The sequence below is a fragment of the Scyliorhinus torazame genome, chromosome 4 (assembly GCF_047496885.1).
Source record: "Scyliorhinus torazame isolate Kashiwa2021f chromosome 4, sScyTor2.1, whole genome shotgun sequence".
Lineage (NCBI taxonomy): Eukaryota > Metazoa > Chordata > Chondrichthyes > Carcharhiniformes > Scyliorhinidae > Scyliorhinus > Scyliorhinus torazame.
Window position 1 is genome coordinate 101324418 of NC_092710.1, and position 24957 is coordinate 101349374.

Here is a 24957-nt window from a genome sequence, read left to right on the forward strand (position 1 = left end):
ATTCCGAACGAACACTGGGTCACCGGGCGCAAACTGCCGAATCGGCCAATGCCGAGAAAATCCCTGTCCCTGCCGTTCTTGTGTTCGGCGTACTTTTGCGCCAATGTCCGGGAAAACCATACTAAGGCGGGTGCGAAGTCTCCGGCCCATTAGGAGTTCTGCGGGAGCTACCCCAGTCACCGCATGGGGGGTGGTCCTATACGTAAACAAAAAGCGAGCCAGTCTCGTGTCCATTGATCCGGAAGACTGCTTCTTTAGGCCTCTTTTGAATGTCTGCACTGCCAACCCATTTGAAGCCGGGTGGTAAGGGGCAGTGCGGATATGGCGTATGCCGTTCATCTTCGTGAACCTCGCAAACTCCTCACTCGTGAATGGAGTGCCGTTATCCGTGACCAACACCTCGGGGAGGCCATGCGTACCAAATGACAAACGCATCTTTTCAATTGTTGCGCAGGACGTTGTCCCCTGCATCTTGTGCACCTCGAGCTATTTAGACTGGGCGTCAATTAATAGAAGGAACATGGATCCTTGAAAAGGGCCTGCGAAATCTGCATGCAAGCGTGCCCAAGGCCGCCCTGGCCATTCCCAGTGATGTAGGGACGCGGCCGGCGGCAGCTTCTGATGCTCCTGGCAAATGGAGCAGTTTTGGGCCACCGTCTCAATGTCGGTGTCGAGGCCTGGCCACCAGACATAACTCCGGGCCAACATTTTCATTTTGGTCACATCTGGATGGCCATTGTGCACGACTGTTAGTATCCGCTCCTGGCCTTTTTCCGAGACAATCACACGCATCCCCCACAAGAGGATGCCGTCTTCCACGCTGAATTCTGACAGCTTGGAGGAAAATTCCCGCAACTCGCCTGGGAGCTGTCTATGCTGCCCACCATACAGGACTATGTGCCAAACCTTTGACAGGTCTGGCTCCGTCTGGGTCCACTCACGGATCTGTGATGCCGTGACAGGCAAGGTGTCCATAAAATTTATGGTTGCAACCACCTCGCCGGTCGATATAGGCAATCGGCTCAGTGCGTCGGCATTTGCTATCTGCGTACCTGGTTTGTGCTCCAGAGAATACTCGTGTGCAGCAATCAACAAAGCCCAGCGCTGGATCCGTGCAGAAGCAATGGGCGGTATTGGCTTATCCTCTCTGAAAAGTCCCAGCAGAGGCTTATGATCAGTGACGATAATGAAATGGCGGCCATACACGTACTGGTGGAAGCGTTTCACCGCAAAAACCACTGCCAGGCCCTCCTTCTCGATCTGCGCGTACTTTTTCTCCGCTGCAGTCAATGTGCGGGAGGCGAAAGCTTTCGGTCGCTAGGCCCCGTTCTCCATCTTGTGGGACAGGACGGCCCCAATACCATACGGGGATGCATCACATGTGACGAGCAAAAGCTTTCCAGGATCATAGTGGGTTAGTAACCCAAACGACGCCAATTGTTGCTTTACCCGCCGGAAAGCGGTTTCTTGCGGCTGACCAAACCCAGGTGTGATTTTTCTTTAGCAGAAGGTGCAAAGGGGCCAGCGTAGTTGCCAGATTGGGGAGTAACTTCCCGTAATAGTTTACGAGACCGAGAAAAGAACGAAGATGCGAAGTGTCAGTCGGGGCGGGGGCCTGTTGAATTGCACGCACCTTCTCTGCGACGGGGTGCAAACCTTCGCAGTCCACCCGATAACCTAGGTAGACTTCTTCCTTTGCCTGAAATACGCACTTCGTGCGACGTAAACGGACTCCAGCCTCCGAAAGGCGTCTAAGGTCAGCCTCCAGATTTTCCAAATGTTCCTGCTCCGACGTCCCTGTAATCGAAACGTCATCTAAGTAGACAGCAACACGTGGTAAATCTCTCAAAATGCCCTCCATAACACGTTGAAAAATTGCGCAGGCAGAGGATACTCCAAAGGGCAACCGTGTATATTCATACAGGCCCCGGTGTGTATTAATCGTTACATATGGTCGGGAGGCAGGGTCCAGCTCCAACTGCAGGTAGGCATGACTCATATCTAATTTTGTGAACGAGTGTCCACCTGCAAGCTTCGCGTAGAGATCCTCTATGCGAGGCATTGGATATCGGTCGAGTCGGGAAGCCGTATTCACTAAGTTTATAGTCGCCACACAAGCGAACTGTGGCACCTGGCTTCATTACAGGTACAATTGGTGCTGCCCAGTCAGCAAAATGGACGGGCCTGATAATACCCAAACTCTCCAAACGAGGGAGCTCCCCTTCTACCTTCTCGAGCAAGGCGTAAGGCACTGGGCGCGCCCGGAAATAGCGCGGCGTGGCTCCTGGTTCGACTTGGATACGGGCTACGGCCCCTTTTATTTTCCCCAAAGCAGGCTGGAATACATCTGGGTATCATCCTCGCACCTCAGTCAACCCTTCAGAAACGGTTTGGAGGATGTGCTGCCATTGCAGCCGCAAATGGCGCAACCAGTCCCGACCCAACAGGCTGGGCCCATGGCTGCGCACCACGATAAGTGGGAAACGCCCCTCCTGGCGTCCATAAACAACAGGGGTCATTGTAGTTCCTGCAATGTCCAATGGTTCCCAAGTGTAGGTGGCCAACCTGGCCTGCGAGTCGGTTAATGTAAGTGTCTGTATCCCCTGCTTGATGCAGTCGAATGTCCTCTGGGCGATCACTGAGACCGCTGCGCCAGTGTCCAACTCCATCTCAAGCGGGTGGCCATTGACCCGTACTGTCACCTTAATGGGGGCCACACGGGGAGCTGCCACACAATGCAGCTGCAGGCAGTCGTCCTCCGTCTCCACGTCCTCAGGTGTGGTCGCTGCAGGTTCATCCACATGGAAGGTACGGCCCCTGGGCTGGTCCCAGTTACGGCCCCTGGGCTGGTCCCAGTTTCGGTCAGAACGACGGCGCCTCTGGCGCCCCCAGGACCGCCGTCCGCGACGGCATCGGCGCCTACATGTTTGACACGGACATGGCTCCTCATCCATTGGTTCAGGAGAAGGCTCCCTTCGGGGAGGAATGTCTGACGGCCACTAGCGTCGGTCCGGACGTTGCCTCTCCCAAGGTACCGCAGGAGTGCGGGGGGACGTTTTCGGACGGAAGGGGTTGCGCCCCAAGGCATGCACTTCCATTCCCTGTAGCTCCTGCACTCCTCGTTCTGCGCTCTCTCGGGACAATACTATTTGAATGGCCTGTTGAAAAGTCAATATTGGCTCAGCTAACAACTTTCTCTGGGTGGTCGCATTGTTAATACCGCAAACCAAACGGTCGCGTAACGTTTCTGACAAGGTCTCACCATAGTCACAGTACTCCACAATCCTGCGTAGCCTGGATAGAAAATCGGCAAGGGATTCTCCAGGGGTCCTTTCAGCGGTATTAAACCGGTAACGCTGGACTGCCTCTCTCTTGCCTTTTATATATCAAATAAAAACTCTTCCTATCGTCCTTTATATTACTAGCTAGCTTGCACTCATACTTCAGCTTCACCCCCTTTATTATTTTTTTTAGTTGTCCTCTGCTCACTTTTAAAAGATCCCAATAATACTCGCCACCTTGTATGATTTTTCTTTAGCTTTTATGCTGTTCTTGACTTCCCTCGTCAGCCATGGATGCCTTGTCCTCCCCCTTAGCATGTTTCCTCCTCCTTGGGATGAATTTCTGTTGTGCCTCCGCAATAACCCCCAAAAACTCCTGCCATTGCTGTTCCACTGTCTTCCCTGCTTGGCTCCTTTTCCAACGAACTCTGGCCAGCTCCTCCCTCATGTCTTTGTAGTTACCCTTATTTAATTGTAATGCCGTTACATCTGAATACATCTTCTCCCTCTTAAACTGCAGGGTAAATTCTATCATATTTGTGGTCACTGCTTCCTAAGGGCTCCTTCATCTTAAGTTCCCTAATCAAGTCTGCCTCATTACACATCCCCAAATCCAGTATTGCCTGTTCCCTAGTAGGCTCTGTCACAAGCTGCTCCAAAAAAAAACTATCTCAGACATTCCACAAATTCCTTTTCTTGGGATCCACTACCAACCTGATTTTCCCAGTCCACCTGCATATTGAAGTCGCCCATGATTATTGTGATATTACCTTTTTTACATGCCATTTCTATCTCCTGATTCTGCCCCACATCCTGACTACTGCTAGGAGGCCTGTACATAACTCCCATCAGGGTCTTTTTACCTTTGCGCTTCCTCAACTTAACTCTGAGATTCTATTCCTTCTGATCCTATATCGCTCCTTGCTATCAATTTATCTTCATTGCTTAATAACAATGCACCCCGCCTGACTTGGGTTTTTGTCAGAGTGACCTGCGGGCCTGGTCAACTTCTGAGGGCTTGGTGAAGCCCTTCTCTCTGACCAGTTTCCCTAGAATCTTCAAGACAAATTCCATCAGGTTCTTACTCTCTGCGTCTTCTGGTAGTCCAGCGATCCACATGTTCTGCCAGGTGCGCCTGTTTTCTTGGTCGTCCATCTTCCCCTATAGTGCCTTCTGAGTCAACCCCAACCTTGCCACATCTGCTTTCAGCGAGGTGATCTGCTCTTCTTGGTTGGTGGCTGCCTTCTCTGCCTCCGTCGCCTCTAGGGCCTCCAGTCTCCGCTCTGCTCTGTCCATTGCTCCCTTTATGGGAGCCAGCGCGGTCTCTACTGCTGACTTCATTGCTGAGTTGAGGTCGTCTTTCTCCGCTTCCCTATGTTTTAGTGGTTCAGTCGAGATGAACTCCATCAGCTTCTATGTGGATGATTGGGCCGGAGTTGGCAATCTTGTTGGGTCCTTCATACTCAGTTTTGGGTCGCCGCGCGGGTCCCCCCCCCCCCCCCCCCCCATTGTGGGGTGTAGGTTTTCCTTTCTCTGCTTTTGCTAGCCTTTCGGCTTGGCTGCTGGCTCGCCGGTTTAGTTGAATGGTAGGGGGGGATTAAGTTGGGGGAGAAGTTTTGGTACTTCCGGTGTCTGACAGGTTAGCAAAGTCTAATAGAAAGTTTCAAGGAGAGAGCCACCTTTCTTGCGACTGCTCAGCTCATGGCCGCTATCGGAGGTCCCTACTCTACATGAATGACATAGATAAGGGTGTAATTTATCCAAGTTTGTTAATGATACAAAGTTAGGTGGAAAAGTAAGTGATGAAAAGGATGCAAAGAGGCTACAGAGGGATGTAAATAGATTGAGCAAGTGAACAAGAGCATGGCAGGTGGAATGCAATGTGGAAAAGTGTGAAGTTATCCATTTTGGTAGGAAAAGTTAAAGCAATATTTTTTTGAATGGTGAGAGGCTGGGAAATGTTTACTTCAGAGGCAAGTGGATTTCTTGTACATGAATCACAAAGTTAGTATGCAAGCAGTTTGGAAGGCTAATGGTATGTTTTATTTTGTTACAAAGCTATTGGAGTATGAGTACCCTAAGAATGTGGGCAATTAAAATTGTTTTCAGCTCAGATGTGGCTTGAATATTTAAGTGGTGACTGGGAAAAGAGTGGGAGTAGGTGCTTTATTGATCATGTAAATCTCAATCCATTTTTTGTATAATTTAGATGGAAGCGGATGGCTTAAAATGGGTCTCAAATTTAAAAACTGGAGCTAATTCTGGCTTTTACCAATCCTAAGTAACCAGGAGGAAGGAAGAACAAGAATATGAGGCCTGATTCTGCATTACCAGGCAGGTAAATGAGAATTAGTTTTAATTAAGTCTACAGCTCAATAGAAGTAGTAATGGGATCAGGAGCTATGTGAGATTTCCTGCATCAGTAAACGTTTCAGTAGTTTTGCGTGAAGCATCAAAGTTATGTTGTTCAAGCTGTAGAATGCTGGTCTTGAGGACTGGTGGCTACACACCAACATACTTGGGGAGGAACATTGTCTGGAAAACCGATTCCAGAACACGGTTGCTCCCATAGAATGAATTAGTGAAGTGACGGGAGGGATGTGGATGGCTATTTATAGGGAGAGGAAGTGGAAGAAGTTTCAGGAAATTTTGTCAGTCTGGATTTGTCCAATGGCATGTGGTTCTACAATGAAGGCAATGGTGCAGCACAAAAAGAAGTTAACCAAGAGTAATACCACAGCAACAGAGAAAATGAAACCCCACCTGTGAGAATTGATGAGTGGTAGTTGTGGGAAGTCTGTAATTAGGGAGATTTTTGCCCAGTATTCCAGGTGTGACTGATATGTTGCTTTCTAGGTGCTGCGGCCAGGAATGTAACAAAATAAAAGAAGAGGATTCATCCAACAATCATTATATCCTTGGGAGCCAATGGTAATAAGGTGCAAGACGGTGTGCATTGTGATCTTAAGACTCCTTGTGCAATATGTAATTTAGAAAGCAGCAGTTTAAGTATCTCACTGCATTGCTAGAAAGATGGTGTAGCAAGATGGGTTTACGATTCCTGGAACATTTGGACATGTTTGTAACCAGGATAACCTGGATAGTACCAGTGCTAATATTCCTGTAAGGGAGGCTAAATGAAGCAAAGAGGAGAGATAGACTTGAAGCAAAGGAAAAAAGGTACAGGAGCTACAGAAGATGCTACAAAAAAGGGGGCTGGTACATGGCTCCAACAATACTTGCAAAACTTGGCACAAACCATGACAAAATCGCCTTCCTGATTGGCACCCTATCCACCACCTTAAACATGTATTTCCTGCAACACCAATGCACAGTGTACCATCTGTAAGGTGCACTGCAGCAACTCATCAAGGCTCCTTTGGTAGCACCTTCCAAACCTGCAACCTTCTACCACTTGAGGAGAAGGGTAGCAGATGCTTGGGAACAACACCACTTGCCTCAAAGTCACAAGACCATCCTGGCTTAGCTCTGTCACTGGGTTGAAATCATGGAACTCCCTCCCTAACATATCTATGCCACATGGACTGCAGTGGTTCAAGAAGGCAACTCACCACCACACTTTTGTTTTGCAAATATTTTTATTGAAATTTTTTATTTATAACCAACATCAAACAGCCCAGAAAACGAATATTATATAGTACAATATAGGAAAAAAGGAAAAGTAAACACACAACCGATCATTTAAATCCCACCAAAGAAAGCCAAAAATAATCTACCCACCACAATAATAACTGCACATCCTTGTTAACAGCTGATGGTGACTAACTCTTAAAGTAGGAAATGAATGGCTGCCACCTCAGGTGGAACTCCTCCACCGGCCCTCCTTCTGGTGTACTTGATCTTTTCCAGATATAAAAATTCCATGAGGTCACCATATCAGGCCGAGGCACTGGGCAGAGCGGAAAATCTCCATCACAGCAGAACCCGCCACCGGGCTATCAAAGAGGCAAAGGAAAGAACATCCGCCTTCACCCCGGTCTGCAGCCGCGGTGAATCCGACCGCCCGAAAATGGGCACCAACTGACGAGGCTCCAGATCAATGTTTTAAAAAATATATATTTATTCCAAACACATTAAAAAAAATAAAAAAAAAAAATCCACGTAACACCAACGAAGCATAGTACGTACAGTTTGTTCAATTTTCCCCCTTTTTAATCCCCAACAGGGACAAAACAACCTCCATCGTATGACAAACCACTCCTCTAACTCCCGAGGGCAAACTTGATTTTCTCCAACCTGAGGAACTCATATAAGTCCCCAAACCATGCACGCCCCCTGGTGGCCTAGCCGACCTCCAATTTATCAAAATCCGTCACCAGGCAATCCGAGTCGAAGGTCAAAACATCGGCCACTTCCCGTCCTACACACCTGGCACCTCCGACACACGAATAATCAGCACCATATAGCCTGGTGCCATCCTAACCCCACAAGCCCCGACAGACTCTCGAACACCACCTCCCAGAAACTGTCTAATTTTGTACACCCCCGGTACATATGGACATGGTTTGCCGGCCCCTTCCCACACCTCTCTCACTCTACTCCCTGGAAGAACCCACTCATCTGGGCCTGGGTCATATGGCCCCTATGCTCTACCTTGAATTGTATCAGGTTCATCCTTGCACAGGAGGAGGTTGAGTTAACCCGATGCATTACCTCACCAAATTCCCCATCTCCATCCTGAACTCCTCCTTCATCTTGCGGCACAAACCTATGGTACCCATAGAGTGGGGGCAGTGCCAACATGTGCCCAAATTTAAAGTGCCTTCTCAGCTGATTCTCCGTATTTTTAAAAATATATATATTTTATTGAAATTTTTTTCCCTGAGCAACATTTTTCCCGCTTACAAAACAAGCGAAACGATAACAGTAACAAAACAGAAATTTTTAAACTTTTTAACAATAATAATAATAGTAGTAATAATATACAAGTAACAAAACCTCGTACTCTATTGACCTATACTCAACTGCCTCCCCCCCCCCCCCCCCTCCCCCCTGGGTTGCTGCTGCTGGTCATCTGTCTTCCCTCTAACGTTCCCCTCGGTAGTCGAGAAATGGCTGCGACCGCCTGGTGAACCCTTGAGCCGATCCTCTCAGGGCAAACTTTATCTGCTCCAGTTTAATAAACCCCGCCATATCGTTTACCCAGGCCTCCAGTCCAGGGGGTTTCGCCTCCTTCCACATGAGTAGGATCCTGCGCCGGGCTACGAGGGACGCAAAGGCCACGACATCGGCCTCTTTCGCTTCCTGCACTCCCGGCTCTTCCGCAACTCCAAATAGAGCTAACCCCCAGCCTGGTTTGACCCGGGCCTTCACCACCTGCGAAATCACTCCCGTCACTCCCTTCCAGTGCCGGGCACGCCCAAAACATATGTGCGTGGTTTGCCGGGCTCCCGCCACACCTGCCACACTTGTCCTCCACTCCAAAGAACCTGCTCAATCTTGCCCCCGTTATGTGTGCTCTATGTAGCACCTTAAATTGAATCAGGCTAAGCCTGGCGCATGAGGAAGAGGAATTTACCCTGCTTAGGGCATCAGCCCACATACCCTCCTCTATCTCCTCCCCTAATTCTTCTTCCCACTTTCTTTTTAGTTCGCCCACCGACTCCTCCCCCTCTTCCCTCATCTCTCTATAAATCTCTGACACCTTGCCCTCTCCGACCCACACCCCTGAAAGCACCCTGTCCTGTATCCCCTGTGTCGGGAGCCGCGGAAATTCCCTCACCTGTTGTCTAGTAAACGCCCTCACCTGCATATATCTCAAGAAATTCCCCTGGGGTAACTTATACTTTTCCTCCAGTGCTCCCAAGCTCGCAAAAGTCCCATCTATGAATAAATCTCCCACCTTCCTAATTCCCAACTGGTACCAGCTCTGAAATCCTCCATCCATTCTTCCTGGGGCGAACCTATGGTTGTTCCTGATAGGGGACCCCACCAGGGCTCCCCGCACCCTATACAGGGCAGCACGGTAGCCTTGTGGATAGCACAATTGCTTCACAGCTCCAGGGTCCCAGGTTCGATTCCGGCTTGGGTCACTGTCTGTGCGGAGTCTGCACATCCTCCCCGTGTGTGCGTGGGTTTCCTCCGGGTGCTCCGGTTTCCTCCCACAGTCCAAAGATGTGCAGGTTAGGTGGATTGGCCATAATAAATTGCCCTTAGTGTCCAAAATTGCCCTTAGTGTTGGGTGGGGTTACTGGGTTATGGGGATAGGGTGGCGGTGTTGACCTTGGGTAGGGTGCTCTTTCCAGGAGCCGGTGCAGACTCGATGGGCCGAATGGCCTCCTTCTGCACTGTAAATTCTATGATCTATGATCTATGACCCCTCTCTGTCGCCTCCACTGTCCCCATATGTTCAGTGTTGCCGCCACCACCGGGTTCGTGGTGTACTTTTTCGGTGAGAACGGTAGCGGCGCCGTCACTCCAAATAGTGACTAAATAGGTACTAAATGAATACTTTGCATCAGTATTCACCAAAGAGAAGGAATTGGTAGATGTTGAGTCTGGAGAAGGGGGTGTAGATAGCCTGGGTCACATTGTGATCCAAAAAGACGAGGTGTTGGGTGTCTTAAAAAATATTAAGGTAGATAAGTCCCCAGGGCCGGATGGGATCTACCCCAGAATACTGAAGGAGGCTGGAGAGGAAGTTGCTGAGGCCTTGACAGAAATCTTTGGATCCTCGCTGTCTTCAGGGGATGTCCCGGAGGACTGGAGAATAGCCAATGTTGTTCCTCTGTTTAAGAAGGGTAGCAAGGATAATCCCGGGAACTACAGGCCGGTGAGCCTTACTTCAGTGGTAGGGAAATTACTGGAGAGAATTCTTCGAGACAGGATCTACTCCCATTTGGAAGCAAATGGACGTATTAGTGAGAGGCAGCACGGTTTTGTGAAGGGGAGGTCGTGTCTCACTAACTTGATAGAGTTTTTCGAGGAGGTCACTAAGATGATTGATGCAGGTAGGGCAGTAGATGTTGTCTATATGGACTTCAGTAAGGCCTTTGACAAGGTCCCTCATGGTAGACTAGTACAAAAGGTGAAGTCACACGGGATCAGGGGTGAACTGGCAAGGTGGATACAGAACTGGCTAGGCCATAGAAGGCAGAGGGTAGCAATGGAGGGATGCTTTTCTCATTGGAGGGCTGTGACCAGTGGTGTTCCACAGGGATCAGTGCTGGGACCTTTGCTCTTTGTAGTATATATAAATGATTTGGAGGAAAATGTAACTGGTCTGATTAGTAAGTTTGCAGACGACACAAAGGTTGGTGGAATTGCGGATAGCGATGAGGACTGTCTGAGGATACAGCAGGATTTAGATTGTCTGGAGACTTGGGCAGAGAGATGGCAGATGGAGTTTAATCCGGACAAATGTGAGGTAATGCATTTTGGAAGGGCTAATGCAGGTAGGGAATATACAGTGAATGGTAGAACCCTCAAGAGTATTGAAAGTCAAAGAGATCTAGGAGTACAGGTCCACAGGTCATTGAAAGGGGCAACACAGGTGGAGAAGGTAGTCAAGAAGGCATACGGCATGCTTGCCTTCATTGGCCGGGGCATTGAGTATAAGAATTGGCAAGTCATGTTGCAGCTGTATAGAACCTTAGTTAGGCCACACTTGGAGTATAGTGTTCAATTCTGGTCGCCACACTACCAGAAGGATGTGGAGGCTTTAGAGAGGGTGCAGAAGAGATTTACCAGAATGTTGCCTGGTATGGAGGGCATAAGCTATGAGGAGCGATTGAATAAACTCGGTTTGTTCTCACTGGAACGAAGGAGGTTGAGGGGCGACCTGATAGAGGTATACAAAATTATGAGGGGCATAGACAGAGTGGATAGTCAGAGGCTTTTCCCCAGGGTAGAGGGGTCAATTACTAGGGGGCATAGGTTTAAGGTGAGAGGGGCAAAGTTTAGAGTAGATGTACGAGGCAAGTTTTTTACGCAGAAGGTAGTGGGTGCCTGGAACTCACTACCGGAGGAGGTAGTGGAAGCAGGGACGATAGGGACATTTAAGGGGCACCTTGACAAATATATGAATAGGATGAGAATAGAAGGATACGGACCCAGGAAGTGTAGAAGATTGTAGTTTAGTCGGGCAGTATGGTCGGCACGGGCTTGGAGGGCCGAAGGGCCTGTTCCTGTGCTGTACATTTCTTTGTTCTTTTGTTCTTTTGTCACCAGCGCCTCTAGACTCGTCCCTTTACAGGACCTTCTCTCCAGCCTTTTCCACGCCGCTCCCTCACCCTCCATCATCCATCTACGTATCATTGCCACATTGGCGGCCCAATAATAATCTCCCAAAGTCGGTAGTGCCAGTCCTCCTCTGTCCCTACTGCGCTGCAGGAACCCCTTCCTTACTCTCGGAACTTTCCCTGCCCACACAACGCTCGTAATGCTCCTATCTATTTTATTAAAAAAGGTCCTGGTGATTAAAATAGGGAGACATTGAAATACAAATAAGAACCTCGGGAGGACCATCATCTTAATTGCCTGCACCCTGCCCGCCAGCGATAAAGGCTGCATGTCCCACCTCTTAAAGTCCTCCTCCATTTTTTCTACCAGCCGTGTCAGATTAAGTCTGTGCAAGGTTCCCCAGCTCCTAGCGATCTGAATCCCCAGGTATCGGAAGTTTCTTTCCACTTTCCTCAGCGGTAAGCCTTCTATCTCTCTACTCTGGTCCCCTGGATGTATCACATATAATTCACTCTTCCCCATGTTTAACCTATACCCCGAAAATTCCCCGAACCTCCTCAAGATTCGCATAACCTCTATCATCCCCCCCCGCTGGGTCCGACATGTATAGCAATAGGTCATCCGCGTATAACGAGACTCGGTGTTCTTCTCCCCCTCTAATCACCCCTCTCCATTTCCTGGAGTCTCTCAGCGCCATGGCCAGAGGTTCAATTGCCAGCGCAAACAACAATGGAGACAGCGGGCATCCCTGTCTTGTTCCCCTATATAATCGGAAATACTCCGATCTATGTCGACCTGTAACTACGCTTGCCGTTGGTGCCCCATAAAGTAGTCTAACCCAGCGAATAAATCCGTTCCCAAACCCAAACCTCCTTAACACTTCCTATAAATACTCCCACTCCACCCTATCAAAAGCCTTCTCTGCGTCCATTGCCGCCACTATCTCTGCCTCCCCCTCCACTGAGGGCATCATTATCACCCCTAATAGCCGTCGCACATTAACATTCAATTGTCTCCCTTTTACGAACCCTGTCTGGTCTTCGTGCACCACCCCTGGGACACAGTCCTCGATCCTCGATGCCAGCACCTTTGCTAGCAGTTTGGCGTCCACGTTCAATAGTGAAATAGGTCTATAGGACCCACACTGCATCGGATCTTTGTCCCTCTTCAAAATTAGCGATATCGTCACCTCCGACATTGTCGGGGGTAGTGTCCCCCCTTCCCTGGCCTCATTGAACGTCCTTGCCAACAACGGGGCCAACAAGTCCACATATTTTCTGTAGAATTCCACCAGGAACCCGTCTGGCCCCGGGGCCTTCCCTGCTTGCATGCTTCCCAGTCCCTTAATAACCTCGTCCACCTCAATCGGCGCCCCCAGGCCTGCCACCGCCTGCTCCTCCACTTTCGGGAACCTCAACTGGTCCAGGAACTGCCGCATCCCCTCTTCTCCCTCTGGGGGCTGAGACCTATGCAGTTCTTCATAAAAGGTCTTAAACACCTCATTTATCTTTCCTGCCCTTCGCACGGTGTCTCCCCTTTCATCCCTAATTCCTCCTATCTCCCTCGCTGCTGCCCTCTTTCGCAGTTGGTGCGCCAACAGGCGACTCGCCTTTTCCCCATATTCATACCTCCTCCCCTGTGCCTTCCTCCACAGTACCTCCGCCTTTCTGGTGGTCAGAAGGTCAAACTCGGTCTGGAGTCGTCTCCTCTCCCTGTACAGCTCCTCCTCCGGGGTCTCTGCAAATTCCCTGTCCACCCTTAAAATCTCCCCCAGTCATCTATCCCTTTCCTTGGCCTCTGTTTTCCTTTCGTGGGCCCCAATAGAAATCAGCTCTCCTCTGACCACCGCTTTTAGTGCTTCCCAGACCACTCCCACAGGGACCTCGCCGTCGTCATTGACCTCCAGGTATCTCTCTCTTGCACACACTCCCTCATCCGCCATCAGTCCCACATCTAATCGCCAGAGTGTTCTCTGCTCCCTGTCCTCTCCTACTTCCAGGTCCACCCAATGTGGGGCATGATCCGAAACCGCTATGGCTGAGTATTCAGCTTCTTCCACCCTAGAGATCAGCGACCTTCCTAGAACAAAAAAATCTATCCGGGAGTACACTTTATGGACGTGGGAGAAGAAGGAATACTCCCTAGCCCTGGGTCTAAGAAATCGCCATGGATCCACTCCCCCCATTTGGTCCATAAACCCCTTAAGTACCTTGGCCGCTGCCGGCCTTCTTCCAGTCCTTGAGTTGGATCTATCTAGCCCCGGGTCCAGCACCGTATTGAAGTCCCCTCCTAAAATCAAATTTCCTGCCTCCAGGTCCGGAATACGCCCCAGCATTGATTCTCCGTTTTAATTGACCAATATCACCACCGGGCTGCTCGTATACTTCCCCGGGGAGAATGGCAACGGAGCCGTTGCATTTGCTGCCAAATAGTAATGCAGCAAATTCCTGTCTCCACCTTTGCAACAGAGCCCTGCTAGCCCTCTGCGTCCTGCCTGCCCAGACAAAGTCCAAGATCATCTTGTCCACCCTCTGGAATCCGCTTCCACTCCGTGGAAGCCCACCAAGCTATCGCCAAATGCTCAATCGCCAGTGCAAACAGCAATGGTGCGAACAGCAATGGTGAAAGCAGCCACCTCTGTCTCGTCCCCAAATGCAGGCCAAAATATCCTGAATTCATATTTGCCCTCACACCTGCCATGGGGGCACATATAATAACTGCACCCACATCACAAATTTCAAACCAAGCACAAAACTCCCTAGAATCTCGAACAGGTATTGCAACTCTACTCGGTCAAGGCCTTCTCTGCGTCCATTGACACAATCACCTCTGCCTCTTGCCCTTTGAGGCAGTCATCAACCTCACGATGTTTCTGGAGAGCTACCTCACCTTCACGAACTCCGTCTGATCTTCAGAGACCACCTGTGGCACACACTCCTCAAACAATCTCGCTGACAGCACAGCCAAGACTTTAACATCCATATTCAGCATTGAGATGAGACGCTCCATTGGATCCTTCCCTTTGGGATCAGCGAAATGGACGCCTGCACCAACGTAACTGATAACTCCCACCTCGCCACCACTTCATTAAACATGCTCAGAAGATGGGAAGCTAACTTTGCTGCAAACTGCTGAGAAAAATCTGCTGTCTTCTTGGCTGGATCATGCCAATGCAGTCCATTATCTCCTGCAACCCCAATGACTCCTTCAATGCAAGCCGCTTTACTTCCTCTCATTCCAGCAACTCCAACTCGTTCAGTACCTGATCCATGCCAGCCTCCTCCCCTCCAGGCTTGGACCTTTACAGCCCTCGATAGAAGGCCTCAAACACCTCATTAATTCTCTCCGGATCCGACACCACCTCTCCCCCTGCTGCACTCACCAGCACAGTTTCCCTTGAGGCTGCCTGTCGCCGTAACTGGTGGGCAAGCAGGCCCCTCACCGTCTCCGCATATTGCACACCTCATGCCTGACTGCCTGCCCCATCATCAACTGATCAAACTTCCCATGCAGCTTCTTTCTTTCTGCCAGTAACTCCTTGGTTGGGGCCCCAGAGAACTTCCTATCCACCTCTACGAACTCTTTCAGCAACCTTTGCCTTTCCTCCTTTTGTGGGCCTCAAACGAAAGGCATCCCTCCCCCGAACCACTGCCTTGAAAGTCTCCAAAAATATGGCTGCCAAGACCACCCCATTTTGATTGAACTCCACAGCGCCAAATCCAACCTCCACCCCAGTCTCTGCGCCCGCCTAACCTAAGCCCAATGTCCAAGAAATGTGCGCGTGGTCCGAGATCACATATTCCTACCCCCGCCCCTGACAAAACCACGGAAAAGACAATATGAGAATGAACATGTGACAAGGAAGAATACTGTCTCTCCCCCAGGTGCTTAAACGTCCGTGGATCCATCATCTCCATCTGCTCCATGAACACTCCCAACTCCCTCCCCGTTCTGAACCTCCCCCTTGACTTGGAACTTGTATGTTCATCTTTGGCTTAATTATGTAATTAACGTCCTCGCCCATAATCAGTTGATGGAGTTCCAGATCTGGATTCGCTCCTGACAGTTTCTTCACAAACTCCATCGTCCTAGATGGGCGAATATACATTCACCAGAACCACTGGCGCACCTGCAAACACCCTACTTACCATCAAACCTACCCGTCCCGTCCCGCCCCTCCCTCGCCATCACAAATACTGTTTTCTTGCTAAACAAGATCACCCCCCCCCATGACTTCGAATCAAACTCGCCCATCCATTCCTCAGCCGCATCAGATCCTTCACCTGCCAGTATGTTTCTTGTAAGAAAATCACACCTTAAACCTTTTAGGAGTGTAAATACCAGAGACCGTTTGACTGGCCTGCTCAACTCACGGATGCTCCATGTCACAAATCTTTTTGCTGCCGAGATCGATTCTCTTGATCCTCCTTGCTAAAGTGGATTGGCCATGCTGAATTGCCTTCGTGTCCATAAAGGTTAGGAGGGGTGATTGGGTTATGGGGATGGGGTGGAAGTGAGGGCTTGGATGGGTTGGTGCAGACTCGACAGGTCGAAGGCCTCCTTCTGCACTATGTTTTATGTTCACCCTGCTGCAGCATCTTGCAGACATCCCCAGGATCACAATATCCATTTCCAACGACACGGTTCGGTCACTCTGGTCAGACACCATCTTCTCCTCCTCTTGGATCGTCTCCCCCTTGCACCTCCAGTGGTTGTCCATCTGATCCAAAGTCCCGCGAAGAGGTGCAACTGCTCCCGGAATCGCCTTAGATCAGTCCCCTCCTGCATCTCCTTCCATTGCTGTCGAAATTCCTCCTTGATAAAACTCATCAACTGTTCCATTGGCAACTTCGCCATCAACGGCGACCCTTCCCCTTCCTCATTTTCTTGGTTTTCGCTGCGCCTCTCCAGTCCTCTCCATCACTTGGGCCAATGCTCTCACCGTCTTTAACCGGGTCTGATATCCCATGGACTTTCTAGTCCGAGAGCGAACTAATCACCCTCCACTCTTCTCAAAACTTTACACCAAAGTTACCCGAAAATGGAGTAAAAAGATAAAAAACCAACGCCTCCCGGCAGGAGCCACCTTGTGTGCGACCGATCATACCATGGCCGCCGCCAGATCAATGTTAAGAATCCCTTCATGGTGCTAAAAAAGGATACCCAAAAGCTTACCATTCTTCGACACGACCAGAACATGTGGGTGTGGTTAACCGGCCAATGCAAGCACCGCTCGTATCTGTCCCTTTAGCACAGGGCTAAATCGCTGGCTTTGAAAGCAGACCAAGGCAGGCCAGCAGCACGGTTCAATTCCCTTACCAGCCTCCCCGAACAAGCGCCGGAATGTGATGACTAGGGGCTTTTCACAGTAACTTCATTTGAAGCCTACTTGTGCCAAGCAATTTTCATTTCATTTAATTCATGAAGAACCCAATCCTAGATGTAGCTGGGCGGCACAGTAGCACAATGGTTAGCACTGTTGCTTCACAGCTCCAGGGTCCCTGGTTCGATTCCTGGTTTGGGTCACTGTCAGTGTAGAATCTGGACGTTTCCCTGTGTCTGCGTGGGCCACTTGTCCTCATCCAAAATAGGTCCCAGCTCCCCCTCCCACTTTGCTCTCACCTGGTTCAGCGAGACAGCACCATTGACATGATCTGGCTGTAAATATTTGATATGCTCTCGCCCCGAGTCCTCGCCAGCAAAAGGATTTTCCCCAGCAGGGAGGTTGTGAGCTAAGGGAAATGTAGGACAAGCCTCCCGGACAAAATCGCGTAACTGGAAGTAGTGGAACAAGTGCGCCCCTGAAATTTCACCGAAAGTTCCTCCAAACTGGCAAACAGTCCCTCCATGAACAAAGCACCAAAGTACTTGAGACCCTATCCTTCCGACGACTTAAACCTTGCATCCAAACCCAAAGGTACAAACAAAATGGTTGCCAGAAATGGGGGCCAACTATGACATGGGGCTCAGCTTGTAATGCTGTCTAAACTGCTTCCATATCTTTAGAGTAGCGATCACCACCGGGTTCGAGGATTACCTCGCTGGAGAGAACGGGAGCGAAGCCATTCCCAAAGCCTGTAAACGCAAGCCCCGACACAAACTCACCTCCACCCGCCCCCATATGGAATCTGGCTGCCCAACCACTCCAGCATCTTCTCCATATTGGCCACCCAATAATAAGTAAGCAAATTGGGGAACGCCAGGCTCCCAACTGTTGTTCCTCTGAAGGAATACCTTCCGAATTCTTGATGACTTGCCCGCTCAAATAAAAGAGGTGATTAACTTGTTAACCTTGGCAAAGAAAGACTTAGCAAGGAAAAACAGGAATACATTGAAACAGAAATAAAAACCTGGGAGAAGTTAATCTTAACAATCTGGACGCTGCCCGCCAATGACAGCGGAACGTTATCCCACTTCTGTAAATTGGACCTCTCCCTACTCACCAGACTTGTATAGTTTAACCTATGAAGCATGGGTCAATCACGGGCCACTCAGATATCCAGATACCGGAAGGTACCTCTGGCAAGCTGAAAAGGCAATATCCCCAGATTGATTCCTCTCCCCGGGGGATTAGCCGAAAAATATTCTCCAGGTTCAATTTATACCCCGAAAATAATCCAAAACTCAGTAGCTTCATTATTTCATCTATAGAGGAGACAGGATCCGTAACGTACACGAGCAGGTCATCAGCATAGAGAGACACCCTACTGTTTTCCCCCCGCCTCATCTTCCTCCATTCACCCAAAGACCTCAGCGCTGTGGCCAAAAGTCCTACTGTTAGCACAAACGGTAGCAGTGAAATAAGACATCTCTGCCTTGTACCCCATCTCAATAGAAAATACCCCAAACTCATTGCAGTAGTGCGTACACTGGCTGAGGGGACTCTTTCTACAATATTCCAACCCATGAAATGAACTTCTGCCCAAATCCAAATCGCCCAAGTGCCTCAAAAAGATACTTCCACTCCACCCTGTCAGCATCCATAGATACAATCACCTCTGGTTCAGGGGCTGGAGCGGAGGAGAGGATAATATTTAGCACATGCCGTATATTAGCTGACAACTGCAGCCTCTTAACAAAGACTGTCTGCTCTTCTGCATTACTTCTGGATCACAAACCTTCAGTCGCAGAGTCAGCACCTTGGCCAGTAGTTTGCTGTCCATGTTCAAAAGAGTGATGGGCTGATATGATCCATCTTCCGTGGGGTCATTATCCTTTTTCAAGATGAGGGCGATAGAGGCCCGCAAAAGCGTATCGGGCAATTAATCCCAAGCCAAATAATCATTGAATGTATCTACTATCAAAGGCACCAATTGGCCCGCACATGTCTTATAAAATTCAACGGGAAACTTATCCGGGCAAGGGGCCTTACATGTTTACATCAACCCAATGCCCTTCAGTGCATCCTCAGGGCTTAACGGGGCCTCCTTCCTCTCTCTCACGCTCTCTCACTCTCTACCACTGGAAAGGACAATCCATCTAGGAACCCAGACATGTCTGGGGGCTCGCATTGACTTTCCTCAGGGAAGAAACCAAGCTGCCGCCCGTGTCTCCAACCTGTATGATCTCCTGGGAAGCCGTCCTGCAACCTCAGCTGGTGAGCCAGAAGACTCTTCTCACCATACTCAAACCATCCCAGTCGAGCGCTGCAGCAGGCCCACCACCTTCCCCTTTGACACCAGATTAAACTGCATTTGCAGCTGCTTCATAGCCAGCAACTCTGGAGTAGGGTCCTCTGAGTAGCGGCGATCTATCTCCAAAATCGCACCCATCAGTCGCTGCCGTTCAGCCCTCAGTCCTATCTAAATGTGCCTCATTGGAGATGACCTCCCCTCTTACAACTGGCTTAAGGGTCTCCTAGAGTGTGGAGGGAGAGACCGAGTCGTTCCTGTTAAACCTAATATATTCCTCGATGGTCGGCGACACATACTCACAAGCCTTGTCTACGCTAGTAAGCCACATCTAACCCCCACGGCAAGCGCTGAATGGGATCCATATCCAGCACCACATCCACAAAGTGGAGCATGATCAGAGATTACTATTGCAAATATTCTGCCATTTTAACCCATGGGAGCAGGGACCTACCCAGGAGAAATAAGTCAATCCTAGATTAGGCCTTATGCACATAGGAAAAGAATTAAAACTCCTTACGGTTTGATTGCAGAAATTTCCACCGGTCTGTCTCCCCACCCCCAATCTGTTCTATATAGGCCTTGAAGCGGCTTTGGCACTCCTGATAGAGCCAACGATTTAGGCCTGGATCAGTCCACTTCAGGATCCAATACGAAATTAAAGTCCCCTCCCAGAACCAGCTGGTGCATATTTAGATCAGGAATGGAAGCCAACAGGGCAGCATGGTGGCGCAGTGGTTAGCATTGCTGCCTCACGGCGCCAAGGTCCCAGGTTCGATCCCGGCTCTGGGTCACTGTCCATGTGGAGTTTGCACATTCTCCCTGTGTTTGCGTGGGTTTTGCCCTCACAACCCAAAGATGTGCAGGGTGGTTGGATTGGCCACACTAAATTGCCCCCTAAATGAAAAAGATGAATTGGGTACTCTAAATTTATAATAAAAAACGAATGGAAGCCAACAGAATCTCAATAAATGCCAAATCGTACCAGTTGGGGGCATAGACATTTATCAGTACCACCAATGTACTTGCCAGAGACCCACTGACCACGTATCTACCATTAGGATCCGCCACCATCTTGGTGACTGACATGGGGACCCGCTTATCAACTACAATTGCCGCACCTCGGGGCCCTTCCATCAAGGTTCGAGTAAAACACATATGCCCCACCCACTCCATCATATAGCCTGGTCTGATCTCTTAGTCTCTTGCAAAAACACCACATTAGCATTTAGATTCCATAGGTGAGCAAAATCTCACAACCTCTTCACTGAGTCACCCAATCCCCTTGAGACCTAGGCGACCAACCAAATTCGGAATCTCCCATCCCTCCCTCATCTTGGAATCCGCTATTTCCACCATCAGAGACAACTAAGTAAAAACTCAAAAAGGTACAGGCCAAAGGTCATACCAAGAAGGCCACCAAACCCACCTCCAGATCAAAACCAAGAAAGACCTACTGTCAGCATCAGCAAACTGAGCTCCCCCAACTCCCACCCAAATACATAAACTGAAATCAAGCCAAAAATCAAAACTCCCTCCCTCCAAGCCCCAACCCAGACGCTAAGCCCGCCAAACTGGTTCACCACCACATTCACGTGGGAAATTGGGGATGAGCAACAAATGCTGACCAAACCTGTGAAGCTCATATCCCATTAAATAATTTTTAGAAAAATATGATACGTGCTCGGTGTCTGCATTTGAACAATCAAGATATGACCACAAGGGATGACCTTACTTTCAGTAAATACTGTAAAATTGTTTCCACTGGTAAATGAATTGAGGAACAAAGGATTGGAGAGTGGGGATTCTCTCTAGGCTGAGTACAAGCTCCATAGGGCAGCATGGTAGCGCAAGTGATTAGCACTGTGGCTGCACAGCGCCAGGGTCCCAAGTTCAATTCCCTGCTGGGTCACTGTCTGTGTGGAGTCTGCACGTTCTCTCCGTGTCTGCGTGGGTTTCCTGCGGGTGCTCCGGTTTCCTCCCACAGTCCAAAGACGTTTAGTTAGGTGGATTGGCCATGATAAATTGCCCTTAGTGACCAAAAAAGGTTAGGAGGGGTTATTGGGTTACGGGGATAGGTGGAAGTGAGGGCTTAAGTGGGTCAGTGCAGACTCGATGGGCTGAATGGCCTTCTTCTGCACTGTATGTTCTATGTTCTAATACATTGTGGAGGTGCTCCTCTACAATCAACAGAAAAGGAAGTAATTAAAAGAACTTTGGGAATTATTTCTTCAGTGGCTTCCAATGTTCCTTCTATACTTTGGGGAACTGTAGGATTGGAGAAATTAGGCTGAGCTTATACAGCACATACTCCACCTAGCATTTTACACAGCTTGCAGAAGATCCCAGAATAATGATGAATCAGGAGTGAAAACAGATCCTGGGTACAAGGGTACATTGTTACATGCAGCAATGTTTCAAGAAACCTGGAGTTGCTTCAACAGGACCCTAGGACCCTTTGACAATAGTGATCATGATATAGTAGGTTTTTCAGGCTCATTGAAAAAGAAAATGCTAAAACCTTTCAACCTCTTTGAGAAGCATTTTTTATAGAGTCATATTTTGATGGGGCAATGAGCTGTGGAAATTGAGCTAAACTAGAACAGCAACAACTTATATATAGTGTCTTTACACCTGTGATGTGTGCTAATCGTAAGGGGAATAATGGACACATGACCAAATAAGGAAATATTAGGAGGTCTGTTTAAAAGATTAGTCATGGTGTTATGCTTTAAGGAAAAAATTAAAATATAGAATTAAAGGCATTTTATCTGTATGTCGATGGCATTCACACCAAGATAGATGAATTAATGGCACAAAATGGAAGTAAATAGGTATGATCTAATTGCCATTATGGAAACATGGCTGCAGAGTGCGCAAGGTTGGGAACTGAAAATTCAAATGTATTTGACATTTAAGGATAGGGAAAAGAGAAAGGAGATGAGGTAGTGATGTTAATAAGTAATGAGGTCAGTGCACTCGTGAGAATGGATCTTAGAAAATCAGTTTGGGTGGACCCAAGAAAAGACAAGAATCAACGACTATTGGTAAGAGTTGTTTATAGGCCATCAAACAGTAGTGGTAAATCAGGAAGTTAGAGATGCATGTTACTAAAGTAATACCGTAATCATGGGGCTGCAGTCCACATATAGACTGGGTAACTGAATTGGCACTAATGCTGTGGAGGAGGAATTCTTGGAATGTATACAATATGGTTTTCTAGAACAGTTGAGAATAGGCTATGTTAAATCTTGTACTGTGCAATGAGAAAGTGCTAATAAATAACCTTGTTGTAAAGCAGTCTCTAAGGGAAAGTGATATATTAGAGAAACTACAAAGGTGTAAAGGGTGAATTGGCTGTGGCCGATTGGGAAATTACATTAAAAAGTATGATGGTAAACAGGAAATGGCTAGCAATTAAAAAAAATACATAGTTTACAACAAATTTACATTCCTTCGAGACAAATACCCAGCAGGAAAGGTGATCCAATTGTTGTTAACAAGAGAAATTAAATATTATATTCGATCAAAGGAAGAGGTTTCTAAAGTTGTCAAAAAAGTACTAATCCTGTGGTTTGACATTTTAAAATTGTCAAATTTGAAAATGCCTGGGTTAAAGGACAGAAAACCGCGTGGGAAACAAATAGGCCATTCACAGGTTGGCAGGTTGTGACTAGTGGGATACCACAAATATTAGTGCTTGGGCCCCAGCCATTCACAATCGATACCAATGATTTGGATCTGAGGACCAAATGTAATATTTACAAGTTTGTCGATGACACAAAATTAATTGGGAATGAGAGTTGTGGGAAGGATGCAATGAGGCTTCATGTGAATGGGCAAGTACATGACAGATGGGATATAACGTCGAAAAATGTGAAATTATCCACTTTGATAGGAACACCGAAATGTAGAATATTTCTTAAATGGTAGAGACAAGGAAGGTTTTGATGTCCAAAGGGACTTGGCACCCTGGTTTTTAAGTTATTGAAAGCTAACATGCATGTGCAACAGTAAGTAGGAATGCAAATTGTATGCTAGCGTTTATTGCAAGAGGATCTGAGTACAAGAGTAAAGATGTCGCTGCAACTGCATAGAGCTGTGTTGTGACCATACCCAGAGTACTGTGTACAATTTTGGTCCCCTTTTCTGAGAAAGGATATACTTACCATAGAGGGCATGCAACAAATGTTCAGCAGACTGATCACTTGCATGGTGGATTGTTCTATGAGGAGAGGCACGGTAGCACAGTGGTTAGCACTGTTGTTTCACAGCACCAGGGACCCGGGTTTGATTCCTGGCTTGGGACACTCTGGGCGGAGTCTGAACGTTCTCCCCGTGTATGTGCTGGTTTGCTCCGGTTTCCTCCCACAATCCGAAGATGTGCGGGTTAAGTGGATTGGTCACGCTAAATTGCCCTATAGTGTCCAAAGGTTAGGTGGGGTTGCTGGGTTACGGGGATGGGGCTTTGGTAGGGTGCTCTTTCAGGGGCTGGTGTCAACTCGATGGGCCGAATGGCCTCCTTCTGCACTGCAAATTCTATGATTCTAGATGAGATCGAGGAGACTAGGCCTTTATTCTCTAGAGTTTAGAAGAATGAGAGTTGATCTTATTGAAGCATATCCTGTTGAGCCCTTAACAATTTTATAAGATACAGGAAGGATGTTTCCCCTGGCTGGGGATCTAGAACTGGGGATACAGTCTCAGAATAAGAGGCAGGCCAATTAGAACTGAGATAGGAAAAATCTCTTCCTTCAGATGGTGGTGAATCTTTGGAATTCTCTGTTCCAGAGAGTTGTGGAGGCTCATTCATTGAGTATATTCAAAAACAGAGCATGATAGATTTCTAGATATTAAAGATATCAGGGTGAATGGGAGAGTGCGGGAAAATGGTTTTGCGGTAGCAAATGAGACTTTATCTGGTTGAATGTTGGAACAGGCTCGAGGGGCAGAATGTTTCCTATATTCGTATATCCCCCACGCTACCATTTACCATCAAGCCAGGGGATCAACCCTAGCTCAATGAAGAGTCTCGAAGGGCATGCCAGAATGTGCACCAGACATACCTAAAAATGAGAGGACAACTTGCATATCAAACAACTGTAGCAGCACGTGAAGGGACAAAACTCAACTATCCCCAACCAATGTTTCAGATCAAAGCTTTTAAAAGGTGCCATACCCAGTTATGAATGATTGTGGGAAATTTGTGGAATAGGCTCCACAAACACAAGTCTGAAGAATTTTCAAATCTTCAGCCAGGTGTGCGAAGTGGATATCATCCAGGGCCACATAGCTCCTGACCTCATTAGAGCTCTGATCCAAACATGGACATGAGCTGAATCCAAGAGGTGAGGTGAGAGTGAAGGATGTTCAGCACCACTCGTGACCCCTCAGTTCCTGGAGCAGTCCATATCCACATGCGGCAAGACTTGGACAACATTCAGGCTTGGGGTGATAAGTGGCAAAGTAACATTCATGCCACAAAATTGCCAGGCAATGATCTCCGACAAGATAGAATTCCCTTGACATTCAGTAACGTGGCCTTCACTGAATACATCCTTGTGGTTGCCATTGAGCAGAAATGCTACAGGACCAGCCATATAAATGCTGTTAGAACAAAGCAGATGAGATTGGAAATTCTAGAGGAAGTAACTGGCCTCCTGACTTCCCAAAAGTGTCCAACATCAAAAAGGCACAAGTTAGCAGTATGATGAAATACTTTACTTGCCTTGGTGCAGCTCAAACACCACTTAAGAAACCTAATACCATCCAGGGTAAAGCATCTCACTTCCTTGATTGGCAGCTTATTCACCACTTTAAACATCCATTCCATCCATCACCGG

General features: G+C 48.3%; 1 protein-coding gene across 8 annotated transcripts in view; it reads left to right on the plus strand.

Moving 5' to 3' along the window:
• fam135a (family with sequence similarity 135 member A) overlaps nt 1–24957 on the plus strand; it is a 291962-nt gene that overhangs the window by 49878 nt on the left and 217127 nt on the right. The window contains exon 1 of one of the 8 annotated variants that reach the window (XM_072498378.1): nt 6194–6212. The exons of the other annotated variants lie outside the window; for them this stretch is intronic. The gene's annotated coding sequence lies outside the window, so the exon portion shown is untranslated. Of the gene's footprint in view, nt 1–6193; nt 6213–24957 lie in introns of those variants that run through there. 8 annotated transcript variants of the gene reach the window in all.